Source organism: Mobula hypostoma, chromosome 12, assembly GCF_963921235.1.
Source record: "Mobula hypostoma chromosome 12, sMobHyp1.1, whole genome shotgun sequence".
Taxonomy (NCBI): Eukaryota; Metazoa; Chordata; class Chondrichthyes; order Myliobatiformes; family Myliobatidae; genus Mobula; species Mobula hypostoma.
In genome coordinates this window covers 23,091,217-23,110,266 of record NC_086108.1, presented here as the reverse complement: position 1 = coordinate 23,110,266, position 19,050 = coordinate 23,091,217, and the positions used below count along the sequence as shown (strand labels likewise).

The 19,050-nt window shown below is 43.5% G+C and overlaps 1 long non-coding RNA gene across 1 annotated transcript in view; it reads left to right on the top strand.

The window, feature by feature from the left end:
- LOC134354663 (uncharacterized) overlaps window positions 1-18,153 on the top strand; it is a 51,930-nt gene extending 33,777 nt beyond the window's left edge. The window contains exon 3 of the long non-coding RNA XR_010019871.1: window positions 17,883-18,153. This is a non-coding gene — a long non-coding RNA (uncharacterized LOC134354663). The remainder of the gene's footprint in view (window positions 1-17,882) is intronic.
- The last annotated feature ends 897 nt before the right edge of the window (window positions 18,154-19,050 follow it).

Genomic DNA, 19,050 nt, shown 5'->3' with positions numbered 1-19,050 from the left:
CTGAGTAAATAAATTAATTCTCATCTCTAACATCCCATGTTAATTTTGTAACTCCTGCTTTTAGCCAACACTCTTTATCTACCTTGTCAAGCTCTCTGGGAATTTCATACCTTTCAATGAGATCACCTGTCATTTATCTAAACACGAAACAACATGCTGGCAGTTTGTGCAATCTTCCCTCACAGGACTTCAGTCACATGAAATATCACTGCATTGTTTGTTTTGCATGATAGGAGACAACATGTAGTGAGTATTCCAGGTACCACTCACCAGGGGTCCTCATGATTAGCAAAAGATGTCTTCAATCTCCTACTGAAATCATATTGCAACAAATGTCGATATGCCATTTGCCTTCCTAATGAATTATCTTTTTGCGATTCCCATACAATGACAACCAGGGCTGTCCAAACAGCAACACCTTTCTTTCTTTTAAAAACTCTGCCTTTCTCATTGCAAAAATGCCATAGCTTTATTCCACTCATTATGTGCCAAGTTGTATGATGTGGGCAATCCCAGTCTTTCCATGACCATGATTGTTCCTGGCAAATTTTCTTCAGATGTTTGCCATCGCCTTCCTCTGGGCAGTGTCTTTACAAGAAGATAACCCTGGCCATTATCAATACTCTTTAGAGATTTTCTGCCTGGCATCAATGATCACATAATCAGGACTTGTGATATGCACCAGCTGTTCATACAACCTGCTTCCCTGGCTTCACGTGACCCTGATCAGGGGGCTAAGCAGGTGTTGCTCCTTGCCCAATAGTGCCTTGCAGGCTAGTGGAGGGAAACAGCACTTACACCTGCGTTGGTAGAGACATATCTCCACCCCAACACCCATAGAGCTTTAGCAGCCTTTTCAATCCATTGTATGTAACACGCTGTAAGGTTTACATACCAGGCGACTGCAGGGCCAACAGCAGGAGAGGTTAAGCTGCCCCCCACCCCTAACAGAGATACTGATTCAGAGGATGAGGACCCGGATGGGTGGTATATGCCTCCTTTTGCTAACTCCCCATTGATTGAGGAAGAGACCCCCGGCCCTTCTCCCGCTGAGTCAGGTGAAGTGGGGGGGGGTGCTATCTGTGGGCAGCCTGGGTTGCAGCGGGACTCTGCAGGGGAGGACGCGGGGCTTGGCCACGGGACAGAGGGCTCTGAGTTGCAGGTGGGCACTAGTGATAGGTCGGGGAGGCATCCCCAGGTAGACTGGAAGTATCCCCAGCAGTATCTGAACCTGAAGAGTTAGGTGAGGGGGTATGGTGGTCTCAGAGAATTAGGAGACCACCGGATAGGCTGAACTACATAGCACCCGGGGAACAGTGTGTGACCCCTACTGTTTTGGGGAGCCATGTCACTGCCCTGTGCACCTGAATTGGACTCTGTGTTTTGCAGGAAGGGTTGGCAAATTATCTCAACGTCATGAGGACATGACTAAATTTGGTAGGGGGAGAGTGTAACGCGCTGTAAGGTTTCACTGCTAATGCAATAGCTTCTCTGTAATGTTCCACTGCTAAGTTAATGGTTTCTCTGTAGCAGCAATGTTTGACTTATGACTCAAGATAACAGGGCATGTTAGCCAATGAGCGGGATGTTCTTTCTTGTGTGTCTGAGAGCTGGGATTTCGCGGTCGTTTGCCGGGGAGAGATGAGGAGAGAAGACACGATTGGAGAGCATTGGTACACCAGCGGATGGAGTGGACTTGGAGTGAGAGTCCAAAGGTCAGCGATAATCGGAGGAGGTGGATGGTGGATGAAGAGCCTTATCAGAGAGCTCCAACGTTGTGCATTACACTGTTTCATGCGAATGGGCCCTTTTCTTTTGCTTGTTTCTTTACTAACCTGTTACATACCTCACGGATATCTTGTGACTGTCTTATGACCATGATGTAATGGTCTTTTGGAGGTCACCTGATGTAATTTTCCCGCCGTTGTGAGGTCTTGTGATGACATGTTCACTGCGGGTATAAGAGGAGACCCCTGTGGTGACGCAATTGGTTTTCCAGTTAGAACGTCAGCTAGGTACTCCGCTCCGCTGCGTATTTGCCTTATGACGCAGTTTTGATTTAAATCGGAGTTTTATGCTCTATTGTAAGGTACAAAAGTGTTGGGCCGGCAGTTTAAACAATCGCTGCAAGGTTTGTTGATGTATCTTTTCAGTAGTATTGGAGAGTGAAGACAGGAACCTGAAGGAGTCGTTCGGCGGTTTTGGATAGAATTGACCATTATTGAATTTGTTCAAGAAAGAGTGATCTGCATGAGGTAGCCTCTGCTAAAAGTGGCAGAAAAGGCTGTGCAGGATCTAGTATCCAGAGGGAAAGATCAGAGCCTTTAAACTGTTTTATTTCTGTCGTCGTGAATCCTGCGGACAAGGCAGGATCTAGCTGGGATCGACAGTGATGTCGTGTCTTCAAGGAATTCTTTACTTCGGGAAAGTCTCCCCTAATTGACTGTATAAATCTCTTGGACTTTCGAATTTACCATTCTAAGAACTGTTTTTGAATTCACCACTTTAAGAACTGTTTTTGCATTTATCGCTTCCAGAACTAGTACTGAGTGGCGGTTTGCTAAATGGCCGCATAGCAGTTTACTTCTGGTTAAGTTTTTCATTTGTTTATTTTTTTAATATTGAGCAGAGTTTAATAAATGTTTGATTGTTTTTATAAAACCTGACTCAATTGTCTATTCTTTGTTGCCGGTCTCGTGCAAACCATATAGTCAAATTAAGAATTATAAGGCTCAATTGTTTAATCGCATATTGTGTACTGTTTGTTATTTCCGGGTACTGATTTGTAACAGGGGACACATCGTACAGCATCCACCCAAACGAGATTTCACAAGTTTGGCCGGGCCAGGGGCTATCACCCCCTATATTAAGCCACTAGCTGAACCAAGAGTTACATGTACGTTCTGTGAATTGGCAAAAGTTCAAAGTACATTTATTATCAAAGTATCTATACATTATACGACCTTGAGATTTGTCTCCTTACAGTCAGCCACAAAACGAAGAAATGCAACAGAACCCATTAAAAAAAAGATCATCAAACACCCAATGTGCAGAACAAAAACAAATTGGGTAAACAATAAAAGTAAACAAGTAACATCCAGAGACCCAACGCCAGTCACAGCCGATCCAGGAGCCTGGTAGCTGCAGGCCACAGCCTCAGTTCAGCACAGAGACAAGTAAACCTCGCTGAGCAGCGAGCTGAATAGGATGAAATCCTTCACACTATTATCACTATAATTGGTTGTCCAGTTTGTATGTAAATTAAATTATCTAATTATTATTCCATTCATTTCTAAATTTCTGATTTACACTGGACTCTGTATTAACTCTACCATCTGGGGAGCCATAAGCAGCTCCCACCAAATATGTCCAACTCCTTCCTGTTCCTTAGCTCCACCCAAACTGGTTCAATTTAATATCAGAAAATATCAGATAACAAGACCGATGGCGGGGGGAGAAGATGGCGGCATGACGCAGCACGCGCGGCCTCTCCGGTGATGAATATCTGTTATCTGTCAAGTAGGAGGCTGTGCACAATTCTGATTTGATGGAGGCAGACGTGAGAGCACGAAGGAACATCTGGTGAAACTTCTGAAATGCCTGTTTCGCTGCCACTGCTACTGTGTGATCCGAAATCTCCGGAGGGGAAGGCCCCAGATCTCCGCTTTGCCTGTTGCTTGGCAGCCGGGGTCAGTGTCGAAGCGCTCGGCAGAGATGGTGCTCAGTGCTCGGTGTCGGAGGGCTGGTCGGAGGCTCGAAGTTTTCCGACGGACTCAGAGTTGGACTGTGGTTGGGTGCTTCCAGGATGCTGCATCAGCAAGTTTGCGGTGCCGGAAGGTCATGGCAGGGAGAGTTTCTCCCTTCTACCATCTGTATGAGATGTTGGGCTATCGGGATTTTGAGATTTTTTTTTTACCGTGCCCATGGTCTGCTCTTATCAAATTACGGTATTGCTTTGCACTGTTGTAACTATATGTTATAATTATGTGGTTTTTGTCAGTTTTAGTCTTGGTCTGTCCTGTGTTTCTGTGATATCATACCGGAGGAACATTGTATCATTTTTTAATGAATACATTACTATATGACAATAAATGAGGACTGAGTGTCCTCATAATCTAATATATAGTTGTTGTTGAGTAATAACCCCATGGATAGTGTAGTTATCCATAGGGTTTTCATGGCAAGATATGGAAGTAGATTGCCAGACCTTTTTTCCACGCAGATACTGATGCTGCCCAGGTTGGAACCCCGCAGATTCGAACTCAGGACCATCCACCTCAAAGTCCAGTGCTTATGCCACTACACCACTGGCCAGCCCAATGTATACAATATACAACCTGAAATTCTTACTCTTTACAGACATCCACAAAACAAGAAACCCCATAAAATGAATGATAGGAACATCAGAACCCCAAAGCTCCCAACACACAAGCATTGTCCCATCCCCACACTCTCCTCTCATTTGCACCAGCAGAAACACTAAACCCCACCCTCCATCATGCAAGCAATAGCAAAAGTCCCAAAGGGACCTTGATCTAGAGTCCATCAAAAACTACAGTCCATAACCCAGAACTCTGGTATCTCAGACAGGCTCTCACTCCAGCGAGGAAGAGAGAGGTCGCTCCTGCAACACCAAGAGCAGAGACCAGCAACTCGCTGTCATGATGTTACAATCTTCCATGTCACTTCTCCAAGTCCCCCAACTCGAGGACTGACAGGTTCTCACTCACTATCGAGAGAGTGGGGGGGGGGGCACGATTGCTTGAGTATGGAGGCCTTCTTCCCATAGCAGCAAACACTGTCTGGTGTCTTGATGTTTCAGTCTCCCAAGATGCTACAGACAACAAAATCGGTGAGGAACCAGGTCATCCACGGGGTTTACTCCCCTGAGGCACACGTCTTCCAGGCTGTTCCTGGAGATAGTGAAACGCCAGGCTGCAGAGCCAGTCCGAAGACCCACTGCTTGTGAATTTGTCTCAGAAAATGAATCCTCCTTCAAACTGACTTTCTTGTACCCTGAATTATCTGAGCCAACTCTTTCACCTTTCAGTCCTGGCTTTCTCTGCTGCATCTTGACTATCCTACAATAGTTAATCCCTAAACATGGTCATTTTGCAACCAACATTCTTAGATTTACCCATTACTTCTATTTGTGCCACGAGTTCATCCATCATGTCATCAATACTGCGGCTTTCTGATAAGGAGAGCCTTCAATTATATCTTTTAACCTATGTCTAAATCAGGGGTTCCCAACCTGGGGTCTGTGGATCCTTGGTTAATGGCATAAAAAAGGTTGGGAACCCCTGGACTAGATGAATAGACATATCTATAGCTGTGCATTCTGACATCCTTGGATTATGAGTAACACACATCAAAGTTGCTGGTGAACGCAGCAGGCCAGGCAGCATCTCTAGGAAGAGGTACAGTCGACGATTCGGGCCGAGACCCTTCATCAGGACTAACTAAATCTCTTACTAACTTCCTTCAGTTAGTCCTGACGAAGGGTCTCGGCCTGAAACGTCGACTGTACCTCTTCCTAGAGATGCTGCCTGGTCTGCTGTGTTCACCAGCAACTTTGATGTGTGTTGCTTGAATTTCCAGCATCTGCAGAATTCCTGTTGTTTGGATTATGAGTACCCATTTTGCCTCATTCTTTCTCTTTAGCTTTCCAAATTCCCCCTAACCAGAATTCTCCTCCCTTTTCTCCAGCCTGGTTATTCAATTCCTCAAGGCTCATCTCCCAGCCCAGTTCAAGTGAAAGTCTTACAGAGACTTTTCAAGAACTGAAACCCACCTCTACCCCAACAAAATTGCAGCCAAGCATTCAACTTGACAATATGGGAGGCAGGGTTTAAGGGTCAGCACAACATTGTGGGCCAAAGGGCCTGTACTGTGCTGGTCGGGCAGAATCAGTTAGAAACGATGACTCAACGTTTCGGGCCGGAACCCTTCATCAGGTTCCGGCCCGAAACGTCGACTCATCGTTTCTAACTGATGCTGCCCGACCTGCCGAGTTCATCCAGCGTACTGAAAGTGTTGCTTTGATCACAGCATCTACAGATTATTTTGTGTTTACTGTACTGTGCTGTACTATTCTATGTTCTATGTTCTATAATATTGGCCTTATGTCAATTAACCAACAGCTCAGAAGTAATCCAGAGATTATTACCTTTATGGTTCAGCTTTTTTTTAAAATTTGGAATCCATTTGCCCAGCAGAAATCTCTTATGTCCTCTCCATGTTGTTGTGAAGACAATGAAAATTGATATAGTCAGTGATAAGATAAGTGAAATGAATGGGCAAAGATCTGGCAGGTGGAGTATGAAGTGTGAAAATGGGAAGTCATTCACTTTGATAGGAAGAATAGGAAAATAAACTATTTAAAAATAGACAAGGATAGATGGGGTTGTGTTTCATTCTCCAGATTTGCAATTGTGCAGGACTGATAAGTACAATTACTCCAAATGTTTCATTGATGTAGTCTGTCGGGATGAGATATTAGTAATGATGAAATTTGGACAGTGAATGCATTGAATTGTTTGGTAATTGAATGAAGATAATGACTTATGCTGATGTCATTACCCTATATTTTCTAAGTAAAGTACATGGGGGGGGGTAATTACAGCAGGGGTTGCTCAGATATAAGTACAGTAAGTATGGCTCTGATCATCAATCATCCATTTATCTGAATGTCAGCTATTCCTGTATGTGAGCTGTTGGGTAAAGACATGCACAGGACCTACTTGCTGAGTTCAGCTGCTTTCACTGTCTGAGCTCCATATCCCTGCTGGTAGTGGACAATTTATATTGTAATGTGTCGTGAATTTTCCGCCTACGTTTCTCAGTCAGTCAGATCTTATTCCTAGATAATGTAGGTAGTCTGCTTAGAGTGATACAGAAACAAACCCTTCATTTCGCTGTCCATAATGTCTATCAAGTACCCATTTACGTATACTGACTCTGTCTTTTTTATATTTTCCCCCACTTTCCCACAAGTTCCCTCCAGATTCAACCACCCCAACACTCTAAGGGCAATTTACAGTGGCCAGTTAACCCACCAACCTGCATGCCTTTGGCATTGGGGAGGAAACAGGAGCACCCGGAGAAAACCCAGTGCAAACTTCATGCAGACAGCACCGGAGGTCACGGTTATATCTGAGTCACTGGAGCTAGACAGCAGTGGCTCCACAGCTTGTGCCACAGTTCCAAACCCCTGGAAAGGCAGAAAGCTTCAGGTGGATGGTCTTTGTTAAATTAACCTTTGGATAACAGATACCTAGAGTAACGACATGTACACGGGTAGCCATTTCCACTTCATTCCTGGAATCACTCTGTGATGCCAGAGCAGGATTATCTGCATAAGCAGTTGGTTAGATGTCTCTGTTTATTCTAAATGATGTCTGCCAAATGGAGTTGTTATCACTGTTTAGCAAAGAGGAATCTCACTTCTCTCAACCCAGATAGGCAGTTATTGCTTTGCTCATGTCTTTGTCCAATGCTGCAATGTGGAAGTGGTCATACCATACATTTTGGTTTATTCAATGCTCACTTGTCCAAAAATACCGATTATCTTTTTCCACAATAACTGCACTTTGGGATTTCACTCACTTCATCTACATTGGAAAGTACTCTGAGTTTCTCTGGTTTATAATCTCTCCCAGAGCCTTGGACACTTCCTTGGTGGGTAGTCAACGGGTGGCATCAGGATTCACCCAGATGTAGCATAACTCTGCAAGACACCCACCCAAAACCTCTGAGGCTGAAAATGGGTAAACACAATGCTCGTTTTCATCACATAATAAAGAACTACATCTGTGTGAAGTACATCCAACTGCAGCTTCTTGAAGACTGTGGTAGGGATCTGGAGCAGCAGCTGGATGACCTTTGAATTGTAAGGAAGAGTGAGGAGATAACTGATCAGAGTTACAGGGAAGTAATCACCTCGAAGTTGCAAGAGGTGAAAATATATCTTTTCACCATTAGAGTAAGAAATGCAATCAATCTACGGGCTGAAGGGGAAAGATTGCTGGAAATTTTAGGTAATCCAAAGATAGTAGTAATAGGATGGGGAGAAATATCTATATTCAATACCTTTGAAATAATACTGAAAATGTCTTTCCAAAAAGTTTCCAAAGTAGGACAAGACCAAAACATATGAGTTAAGGAAGCTATCTCCCCGTGACATCTGTCACAAAGAGGGTTAATATGAGAATAAAAATGAGCTAATTTATCTTTAGACATGTGTGCTCTATGGACAACTTTAAATTGAATTAGGGAGTGTTTAGAACAGATAGAGGAAGTATTGACTAGTTGTAAAATATGCGCCCAGTCATCCGCCGAAATAATAATAGATGTATTTTACAACATTGGAAGGAGATTAGTGCTCCAACTACGTTCTTTTGGTTTTCCCAGACGATACTATGTTTAAATTTGGAGAAAATTAGAAGTAATCTTTATGATTCTTCAGTTAAATTTGAACAGACCTGGAGATCTTTTATTCAACATTTTCATTTAATGTAAATTTTTTTCTCTCTCTGTCCATATTTACATTCCCTTCTTGCTTTTTAACTGTTTTTAATGGAGGTCGGGTTTGAGGACGTGATTGTTTTAAGTTGTTTAACTCTACTTGATACCTCGTTAGTCCATTGCTTTGCTTTGCTTTTCAGATTAGTTGCACGATGGGTTTTTTTTGGGGGGGGTTGGGTTTTTTTTTCTTTCCTTATTGACATGTATGAAAATTAGTATACTATTATATTACCTTGTTATTTTATATCTAAACTGCACTGTTTGTATTAACTTCTTTTTGTGTATTAATATCTCTTGTAAAGTTATATTGCAACAGTGTATCAGTGCCTATATGGTTTACCTTTTTACTAATTCAATAAAAAGATTTAAAAAGAAAGAAGCTGCAAGAGGTTAGTAGCTGGGTGAGAGAAGAAATGGAAATGTGAATAGGCAGCTAGCGCAGAGCACCCCTGTGACCATTCCCTTCAATAATAAACATACCGTTTAGATACTGTTGTAGGGGATGACCTCCCAGGAGGTCATGGAGACTGGGTTACTGGCACTGAGCAAAGGACCATGGTGCAGAAGGGAAAGAGTGTAAAAAGGGGAGTGGTAGTTATAGGGCACTCAATAGTCAGGGGAACAGACAGGAGATTTTGTGGATGTGGACAGAACATCTGACTGGTATGTTGCATCTCAGGTGCCAGGGTCAGGGATGTCTCGGGTTGTGTGCACAGGAATTTGGAGGGAGAGGGAGAGCAGCCGGATGTCGTGGTACATATTGGTGCCAATGACATAGGAAGAAAAAGCAGAGAGGTCCTGAAGAGTGAATTTAGAGAGCTAGGCAGAAAGCTGAGAAACAGGACCTCCCGCGTAGTAGTTTCTGGATTGCTACCTGTGCCACATGCCAGTGAGGGTAGGAACAGGATGATGTGGCAAATTAATGTGTGGCTGAGAAGCTGGTGCATGTGGCAGGGCATCAGGTTCTTGGATCATTGGGAGCTCTTCTGGGGGAGGTCTGACCTGTACAAAAGTGACGGGTTGCACCTGAATCTAAGGGGGACCAATGTTCTCGGGGGCAGATTTGTTCAAGCAGTCGGGGAGGGTTTAAACTAATTTGGCAGGGGGGTGGGAACCAGGGTGAAGGGACTCAGGATAGGACAGATGGTTAATAATGCCAAGATAGCTTGCAGACTGTCAGAAAGGGCAGGCAGATGATAGGACAAAATTGCAGCCAGCTGGGTGAGTATCAGTACATTAGGGATGCAGAATCAAAAAGGGTAACAAATACCATACTCAAAGTGTTATATCTCAATGTACAGAGTGTAAGAAATAAGGTGGATGATCTTGTTGCATTATTACAGATTGTCAGGTATGCTGTTGTGGCCGTCACTACATGGTTGTAGTCGGGAGCTGAATGTCCAAGGTTATACGTTATATTGGAGGAATAGGAAGGTAGGCAGAGGGGGTGGTGTGGCTCTGCTGGTAAAAAATGGTATCAAATCATGAGAAAGGTGTGACATAGGATCAGAAGATGTTGAATCCTTGTGGATTGTTAAAAAACTGCAAGGGTAAAAAGTCCCTGATGGCAGTTATATACAGACCTCCCAACAGTAGCTGTGTTGTGGACCACAGATTACAATGGGAAATAGAAAAGGCGAGTCAAAAGGGCAATGTTATGATAGTCATGGGGAGATTTTAACATGCAGGTCGATTGGAAAAATCAGGTTGGCAATGGATCTCAAGAGAGTGAGTTTGTTGAATGCCTACGAGATGGCTTTTTAAAGCAGTTTGTCATTGAGCCTACTAGGGGATCAGCTATACTAGACTGGGTGTTATGTAATGAACTGGAGGTGATTAGGGAGCTTAATACACTTAGGAGGCAGTGATTACAATGTGATTGAGTTCAACATGAAATTTGATAGGGAGAAAGTAAATTCTGATGTAGCAGTATTTCAGTGGAGTAAAGGAAATTACAGTGGTATGAGAGAAGGGTTGGCCAAAGTAAATTGGAAGGAGATGCTGGCAGGGATGACAGGAGAACAGCAATGGCTTGAGTTTCTGGGAAAAATGAGGAAGTTGCAGGCCAGATGTATTCCAAAAACAAAGAAATACTAAAATGGCAAAACAGTGCTGACAAGGGAAGTCAAAGCTAATGTAAAAGCAAAAGAGAGAGCATACAACAAGGTAAAACTTATTGGAAAGACAGAGGATTGCGAAGCTTTTCAAACCCCACAGAGAGCAGCTGAAAGAATCATTAGGAGGGAAAAGATGAAATATGAAAGTGAACTGGTAAACAATATCAAAGTAGATAGTAAAAGCTTTTTGAAAAATGTAAAAAATTAAAGAGAGTTGAGAGTGAATATAGGACAGCTAGGAAATGAGTTCGGAGAAATAATAACGGAGAACAAGGAGATGGCAGATGAACTAAATTATATTTTGATTCAGTCTTCACTGTGGAAGACACTAGCAGTGTGCCAGATGCTGAAGGGTGTGAGAAAAGAGAAGTGAGTGCAGTTACTATTACAATGGAGAAGATACTCAAAAAGCTGAAAGACCTAAAGGTACATAAGTCACTTGGACCAGATGAACTACACCCAAAAGATCTGAAAGAGGTAGCAGTAGAGATTCTGGAGGCACTAGTATTGATCTTTCAAAAATCATTGGACTCTGGTATGGTGCCAGAGGATAGAAAATTGCAAACGTCACTACACTCTTTAAGAAAGGAGGAAGGCAGCAGAAAGGAAGTTTTAGACCAGTTAGCCTGACCTCAGTGGTTGGGAAGATACTGGAATCAGTTGTTAAGGATGAGGTCACGGAGTACATGATGACAGAACAAGAAGGACAAGGTCAGCGTGGTTTCCTTAAGTGAAAATCTTGCCTGACAAACCTTTTGGAAGTTTTTGAGATTACAAGTAGGATAGATAAAGGGGATGTAGTGGATGTTGTATACTTGGACTTTCGGGAAGCCTTTGACAAGGTGCCACACATGAAGCTGCTTACCAAGTTAAGAGCCCACAGTATTACAGAAAAGTGACTGGCATGATTGGTAGCATTGGCTGATTGGTAGGAGGCAGCAACTGGGAATAAAAAGGATTCTTTTCTGGTTGGCTGCCAGTGACTAGTGGTGTTCCGCAGGGGTCAGTGTTGGGACCACTTCTTTTTATGCTGTATATCAATGATTGTCAAGCTGAGGGGTGGTAGTGCGGACAAGCTCCCACTACCTAAAAGTGCTCCTCACGGCATGCGCCTCAATAGCCTCTGACAACCAAGTCCAACTCCTGGCCTTCTCATGTGGCTTAGCCTCTAAGCTCGGCGGAACTGTTTCTACTGACAGGAGATGGGACGAAGGCAGGTCCTGATGCCTTAAAACCAGTGCTTCGGGTAGATGGAGCTCTTCAGCCTGGGAAGGCAGTCCACCTAAGAGAGGGAAAACTCTGATTTCAAACCACCGCTGCCTTGCGGCCATACCCACTCATGGGAAATGCTTCGGGAGTAAACCCTGAGGACAAATCCAGAGCTGGAGTCCCTAAGGCAGTCTGACATTGCCTTCAACTTTGTTCTGGCAACCCCTGTGACGTCACTGGTGCCAAGCTGTATCGGCCCTTGCCCTTCCATTGGACAACATCAGTGTCATGGAGAGGGGAGACTTGCTGCATGGGCAACTGCCAGTCCTCCATACAACCTTGCCCAGGCCTGCACCCTGAAACTTTCCAGGCGCAGATCCATGGTCTTGCGAGACTAACTGATGACACCACCATCAGTGATTTAGATGATGGAATAGGTGGCTTTGTTGCCAGGTCTGCACGTGATACAAAGATTAGTGGAGAGGCAGGTAGTGTTGAGGAAACAGGAAGGCTGCAGAAGGACTTAGGTAGATTAGGAGAATGGGTAAGAGGGTGGCAAATGAAATCTAATGTTGGAAAATGAATAGTCGTGCACTTGGGTAGTAGAAATAAACATGCAGACTATTTTCTAAACGGGGAGAAAATCCAAAAATCTGAGATGCAAAGGGACTTGGGAGTCCTTGTGCAGAACATCCTAAAGAATAACTTGCAGGTAGAGTCAGTGGCAAATGCAATGTTAGCATTCATTTCAAGAGATCTAGAGTACAAGAGCAGGGATGTGATGCTGAGGCTTTATAAGGCACTGGTGAGGCCTGACCTTGACTATTTTCCACAAACCTGCCTGTCCTGGCAGACCTATTGTCTCAGCTTGCTCCTGCCCCACCGAACTTGTTTCTGCAACATTCACCAGCAACTTTGATGTGTGTTGCTTGACTATTGTGAACAGTTTTGGGCTCCACATCTAAGAAAAGATGTAATGGCATTGGAGAGGGTTCAGAGGAGGTTCACAAGGATGATTCCAGGAATGAAAGATTCGAAGGAATGTTTGATAGCTCTGGGTCTGTACTCATTGAAATTTAGAAGAATGAGCGGGGATCTCATTGAAACCTTTCGAATATTGAAAGGCCTAGACAGAGTAGATGGGGAAAGGATGTTTCTCATGGCGGGGGAGTCAAGGACAAAAGGGCACAACCTTAGGATAGAGGGGTTTCCATTTAAAACAGCAATTATGGAGAAATTTCTTTAGCCAGAGGGTGGTGAACTTGTGGAATTTATTGCCACAGGCAACTTGGAAGCAGAGCTTGATAAGTTTTTGATTGGACATAGCATCAAAGGATATGGGGAGAAGGCTGGAGAGTGGGGCTAAGGAGGGGGAAAAAAGGATCAGCCATGATTAAATGGTGAAGCAGACTCAATAGGCCAAAAGGCCTAATTCTTCTCCTGTGTCTTACGGTCTTATATGGAATTTTAAATCAATTTTCCCTCTCCAAAGATCCTGCCTGACCTTTGAGTACTGCCAATATTTTCTCACTTCATAAAGAACATAATGAAATAAAAGTGAAAGCTTGGTTCTACTCTGTGACCACTCAATTTGGGTCCTGCTCTATGTACGTCCCTTGTAAAATCTCATCATCCCCTGCAAGTTCCAGATGTCCACTTCTCCATCTAATCAGGTGTCTGCTCACGAGACTAAACACTATAGAAAACTGCATGGCTTCAATTCAGATGCTGGAATGTAAACTGGACCTCTATTTCGTCCATTCCCTAACCAGAAGTTGCATTCGGATTAACATTCAGATCTCCGCATGAAACAGCCAGATGCCTCCAGATGTTAGAACTGGGTCTCAGCATTACAGTATATTAATAAATGATATGAAAGACACTGGTGATACGCAGAGGAAATGGATAATACATACCTGGCATTAGAACCAGCATGGTTTCAGCACCTTGCCTCCTCCTACTATGGGAGCCTACTCTATAACTTGAGACACAAAGGCACAGAAGCACAACTGGCTGAGCCTCTGCACCAGAGCCTCAATTTCAACCCTAACCTCTGCCTGTGTGGAATTTGCACATTTCTCCTTTATTCAGCGAAAGCAGGCACTGAGAGGAGACATAGTGGGTGACCTTCCTAGAAGAATATGAACTTAAAATTCGTCAGGGTTTTATACACTTTAATCACAAAGATAACAGCAGATTACAATTTTACTAGTAACAATTGCGTAGTTTACTTCAATATTTTGGGTGTTTCGATTGTCAAATTAAGTTTATTTTCATTTAACTATAAACATGTATCCCATCAAATGAGATATTTCCCCCTACCAGGGTGTAAAGCACAGTAGAACACATAACACACAGTAACTTGTGAAAGTAAGGACAAAATCTACAGATGAATCATGCATAAATAACAAACTAAGGTGAATAAATTAAATATTGTAAGGTACAGGATAGATTAACCAGTGACACTTTGAATGTGATGCGGCAGGGAGTTCAGTAGCCTAATGGTCTGAGGGAAGAAACAATTTTCCATCCTGACTGTTCTTGTCTTTATGCATCGGAGTCTCCCGCCTGATGGTAGAAAATCAAAGAGGATGCTGCATGGATGAGTGGGATCCTCAATAATACTAGAAGCCCTGCATAAGGGTTCCTGATAAATGTCTCCATGGAATTGCGTACCTATAATGAGGGAGGGGAGGGAACGTCGGCATTTTCATGCCTTACAAGACGCAGATTGGAAGTCTGTGTGGGGCGCCACTGCTCGCACAGACTAGAGCAATGCGTGATTAAGTGCCTTGCTCAAGGGTACAAACACGCTGCCACAGCTGAGGCTCGAACTAGCGACCTTGAGATAACTAGACGAACGCCTTAACCACTTGGCCACGTGCCCAACACAATGAGAGCACATGTTAACTGACAAGAGCATAAGAACATAAGAAGTAGGAGCAGGAGTAGACCATCTGGCCTATCGAACCTGCTCTGTCATTCAATAAGATCATGGCTGATCTGACTATGGATTCATCTCCACCTACCTGTCTTTTCCAGATAATCCTCAATTCCCCAACTATGCCTTGTTGCAGCTGTGTAGCATGGAACCCCAACCCTTCAGCCCATTGAATCCGCACAAATCATCAACCACCCATTTACAATAATTATACATTTCTGTCAGATTCTACCATTCACCTGCCCACCAGGGGAATTTACAGCATTAACTGGCACAATTTTTGGGAGGTAGCAAGATCACCTGGAAACCCAAGTGCAGACCCCACAATTTGCTGTTCACTTCTGGTGTAACCGTCACTTGCTGGCTTTCACCTTGTAAGTCTCAGGTCTACTTTGTCCTGTGTCACTCTTACCATTATCAAAATTTTCATCAACAGCATGCACTTCAGTGCTCTTTTTGAAACTGCAACTTGACTTGTATCTTTTCCTCTTCCCTGTACAGTCCATTTGTTTTGTCTGCCTTGTATGCTCTTGTATGCATCCTACTTTGTTGCATTTTCTGCAAGTTTTGCCTTTAAACCTGCATTGATCTAGTGTCTGTGAGCCCATGCCACAATTTGTTCGGCCAGGCAGATTTCTGTTTAGATGTTGCAATTTAGTTCACATTGACTTTCATTCCTGACTACAATTCACTTGCGTCTATGTCTGCTGTTTCCATTGATACAGCAATTTCAACTGCTCTTTTTTAAATGTAAGGTGAGCTTCTATTTGGAGCTGTTTTTGAATGCTGTGACGAGAATACACATAGATGTTAGCTGTCCTGTGAGATCAGCAGTTGGTCTGCCACCTGTCCTCAGGGGAAGGAGAGATAAGGGACAATAAAGCAGCATCTGGAGATGTGTAATGAAGGGACGGGAGAGAGAGAGCTGTCTGGAGCGGCTCCCCCTTTGAACCCTGAACTGTTTGAAGTGATGGACGGGCGATGCCCCAGCAGGGGGATAAAAAGGGACAGGTTCGCTAAGGCAGGACACACACGACACCCGAGGTAACGAGACCCTGGAAGCGGTGCGCCTCCCACAAGTCGGTGGGAAGTACCGGACCTTAAACGCACAGGGTGGAAAGGTACGATCAGCGGGAACCCGGTGTGTGTCCACCCTCGCTTGGGTGCCGGGTTCACTGCAGAGGATCGACCGCATCTGGAGGAGGGGTCACAGTCGGTGACCTCAGGTGACATCACAAAGGACCCGCCCGGGAGCTGCTGCTTGTGAGCAATATCGCCGGTCTGTGAGTGGAAGCCGTTTCTGAATGATCAGTCGTTCTCGTTCTGTCTCTCCCTCCCCCCACGTTGTCCATCGCCATGGCAACGATTACTGCGAACTGAACTATTAAATCGAACTGAACTTTTGTGTCACTTTGAAGTTTGGTCATTTACCCCTAGACAACGATAGAGCTTGATTGATGCTGTTATCTTAATTCTGTGCACATGTGTGTTTATCATTGCTGAACTGTTGCATTTATTATCCTTTCGATTACTGTGTTGCTTGTTTCTTTAATAAAACTTTCTTAGTTCTAGTAATCCAGACTCCAACTGAGTGATCCATTTCTGCTGGTTTGGCAACCCGGTTACAGGGTACGTAACAATGCTTTCTTGAAAGATTCCACAAATTAGATGACCTTTAGTGCATCTTTAAGCCCATCATGGAACTGAAAATACTTGGACAATTCCTTCAATTCAGTCATGTAGGCTGAAATGGGCTCCCCTTCTTTTTGATTCTGCTTATGAATCCTAAAGTGTTCAACAATCAACAATGGTTTTGGTTCTAAATGTCCCTGCATTACCTTCATGATATCAGAAAATCTCATTTTGGCTTTTTTTTTGAGCAGTTAAAGTTCTAAGCAAACTGTATGCTATTCCACCAGTTGCACTCAGCAACACTGACACTAGCTTTTCATTGGACAATGGCTTTAAAATACTGCTCAATTCATTCATTATACATCATCCAGGTACTATTGTGCAACAAAATCCGTGTGTCTTTCCAATGTAGCCATCTTTTAAATTTATTATTATCACCCAATACTTACTGTCTATGAACCCGCGAATTTTGTCCTTTTTCTACCTTTGTTTTAACTCTTTCATCTCTCTCCCCTTCCAAAGAAACACGTGCTGTGTTTTTTTAACTCGAACATTTTGCTGTGCTTCAACAGGTAGGTGGTCATTTCGGGTTCATTTTAAGACTCACTTATCTCCACTGTTACGGTTTGTAACTCCAGAAACTAATCAAAAGGAAAACACTGGAGCCTGGAGTACTTGTTCATAGTTTTGCTTTAGTAAAGCGCTCACATATGACATGGTGCAAGAGCCTTAGACACCCTAGGTTTTTTATAACGTTTCAGATGGTACCCACAGAGCCCTGATCTCAGCATCATTGAAGCTCTCTGGGATTACCTGGAAACATAGAAACATAGAAAATAGGTGCAGGAGTAGGCCATTCGGCCCTTCGAGCCTGCACCGCCATTTATTATGATCATGGCTGATCATCCAACTCAGAACCCCGCCCCAGCCTTCCCTCCATATCCCCTGACCCCCGTAGCCACAAGGGCCATATCTAACTCCCTCTTAATAGCCAATGAACTGGCCTCAACTGTTTCCTGTGGCAGAGAATTCCACAGAAGCAAGTGAGACAGCCAAAGTCTTCAGAAGAACTGTGGCAAGTTCTCCAAGATGCTTGCAACAACCTACCAGCTGACTTTCTTATGAAACTGCACAACAGCGTACCTAAGGGAATTGATGCAGTTTTAAAGGTAAAGGCTGGTCACACAAAATATCGATTTGATTTAGCTTTTTACTGTTTACTGCTCTTTATAGTATGTTTTTTGATATTTAGAAACTTAACATTTCATTATTTTTGAAAGCATCTTCAATTTACAGAATTTTTTACATGGGCCTAAGACCTTTGTATTACACTTCTTGCATATAAACTGAAATGTATTATGTAAACAAAGAATGCTTAATCAAACGATGCATTTACAATATTACTCAAATATTACTGAAATATTAAATACATTACAAGTTGTCTCTGTCTTTCACAGTTGTCCCATATGGGGATTGAAGATGCTTTGGATCTCTCTGAGAACAGCCTGCAGGAGGAATTCAGAGTTTGTAGGATCGAACGTAGCCTAGCAATTGCACCAGAATCAAAATAACTTACAAAAGTTCTTAACAAAATTAAGAGAAGAAAACTCAGAGATTATCAATCAATCATTAGAGCGGAGAAAGATCTCCGAAGATGATGCTGATAAGTGGTGACTCGTTGCCTGCAGCTCTGATGCAAATCATCAAATATTCCTATTTAGGACTACTACTGCTGACATTTCTTACCTGGAACTTTCATCAGCAAGAGTAAATGATGCACGACCAAACACAGTCTTAATGTGGACAAATCTGATATCTAACTTAAACGACTATCCTTTGTTAAAATAGGAATGCTTCGTCTGTGTATGCGCTACTATTCAGTTGGTTGGTGGAGGGGAGAAGGATGGGGGGAGAGAGGGGTGGAGGGGGGACAGGCATGAGTACTTCAGTAAACAACATTGTTTTAAGATGTTGAAAAAATGTATTGATCCTCAAAATCAGTGTACTCTGATGGCAGACTCAGGTCACGAGTGCAGTTTCCCCGTAAGAAAATAGAAGTGTGGAAGGCATGCTGGGTTACAGATATGATTGAAATGCAGAGGCCTTAGACACACACTCTTTTTTATTACTAATTTTTTATTGCAACACCAACAAATTACATTCAATACAACGAGTTGCCAATTACATTTTGACTGTTTAACCCAGCCACCCCCCAACCTTCATCACCATTCCCCCTCCACCCCTCTCTCCCCTATCCATCTCCCCTCCACCCCTCTCTCCCCTATCCCTCTCCCCTCCATCCCTCTCTCCCCCATCCCTCTCCCCTCCACCCCTCTCTCCCCCTATCCATCTCCCCTCCACCCCTCTCTCCCCTATCCCTCTCCCCTCCATCCCTCTCTCCCCCATCCCTCTCCCCTCTACCAACCAACTGAATAGTAGTACATACACAGACAAAGCATTCCTGTTTTAACAAAAGATCTTTTAAGTTAGATATCAAATTTGTCCACATTAAGATTGTGTCTGTTCGTGCATCATTTACTCTTGCTGATGAAAGTTCCAGGTAACAAATGTCCAAAAAGCTCTGAAGCCAGTGAGTATTTGAAATATCATGGGGAGGTTTCCAAT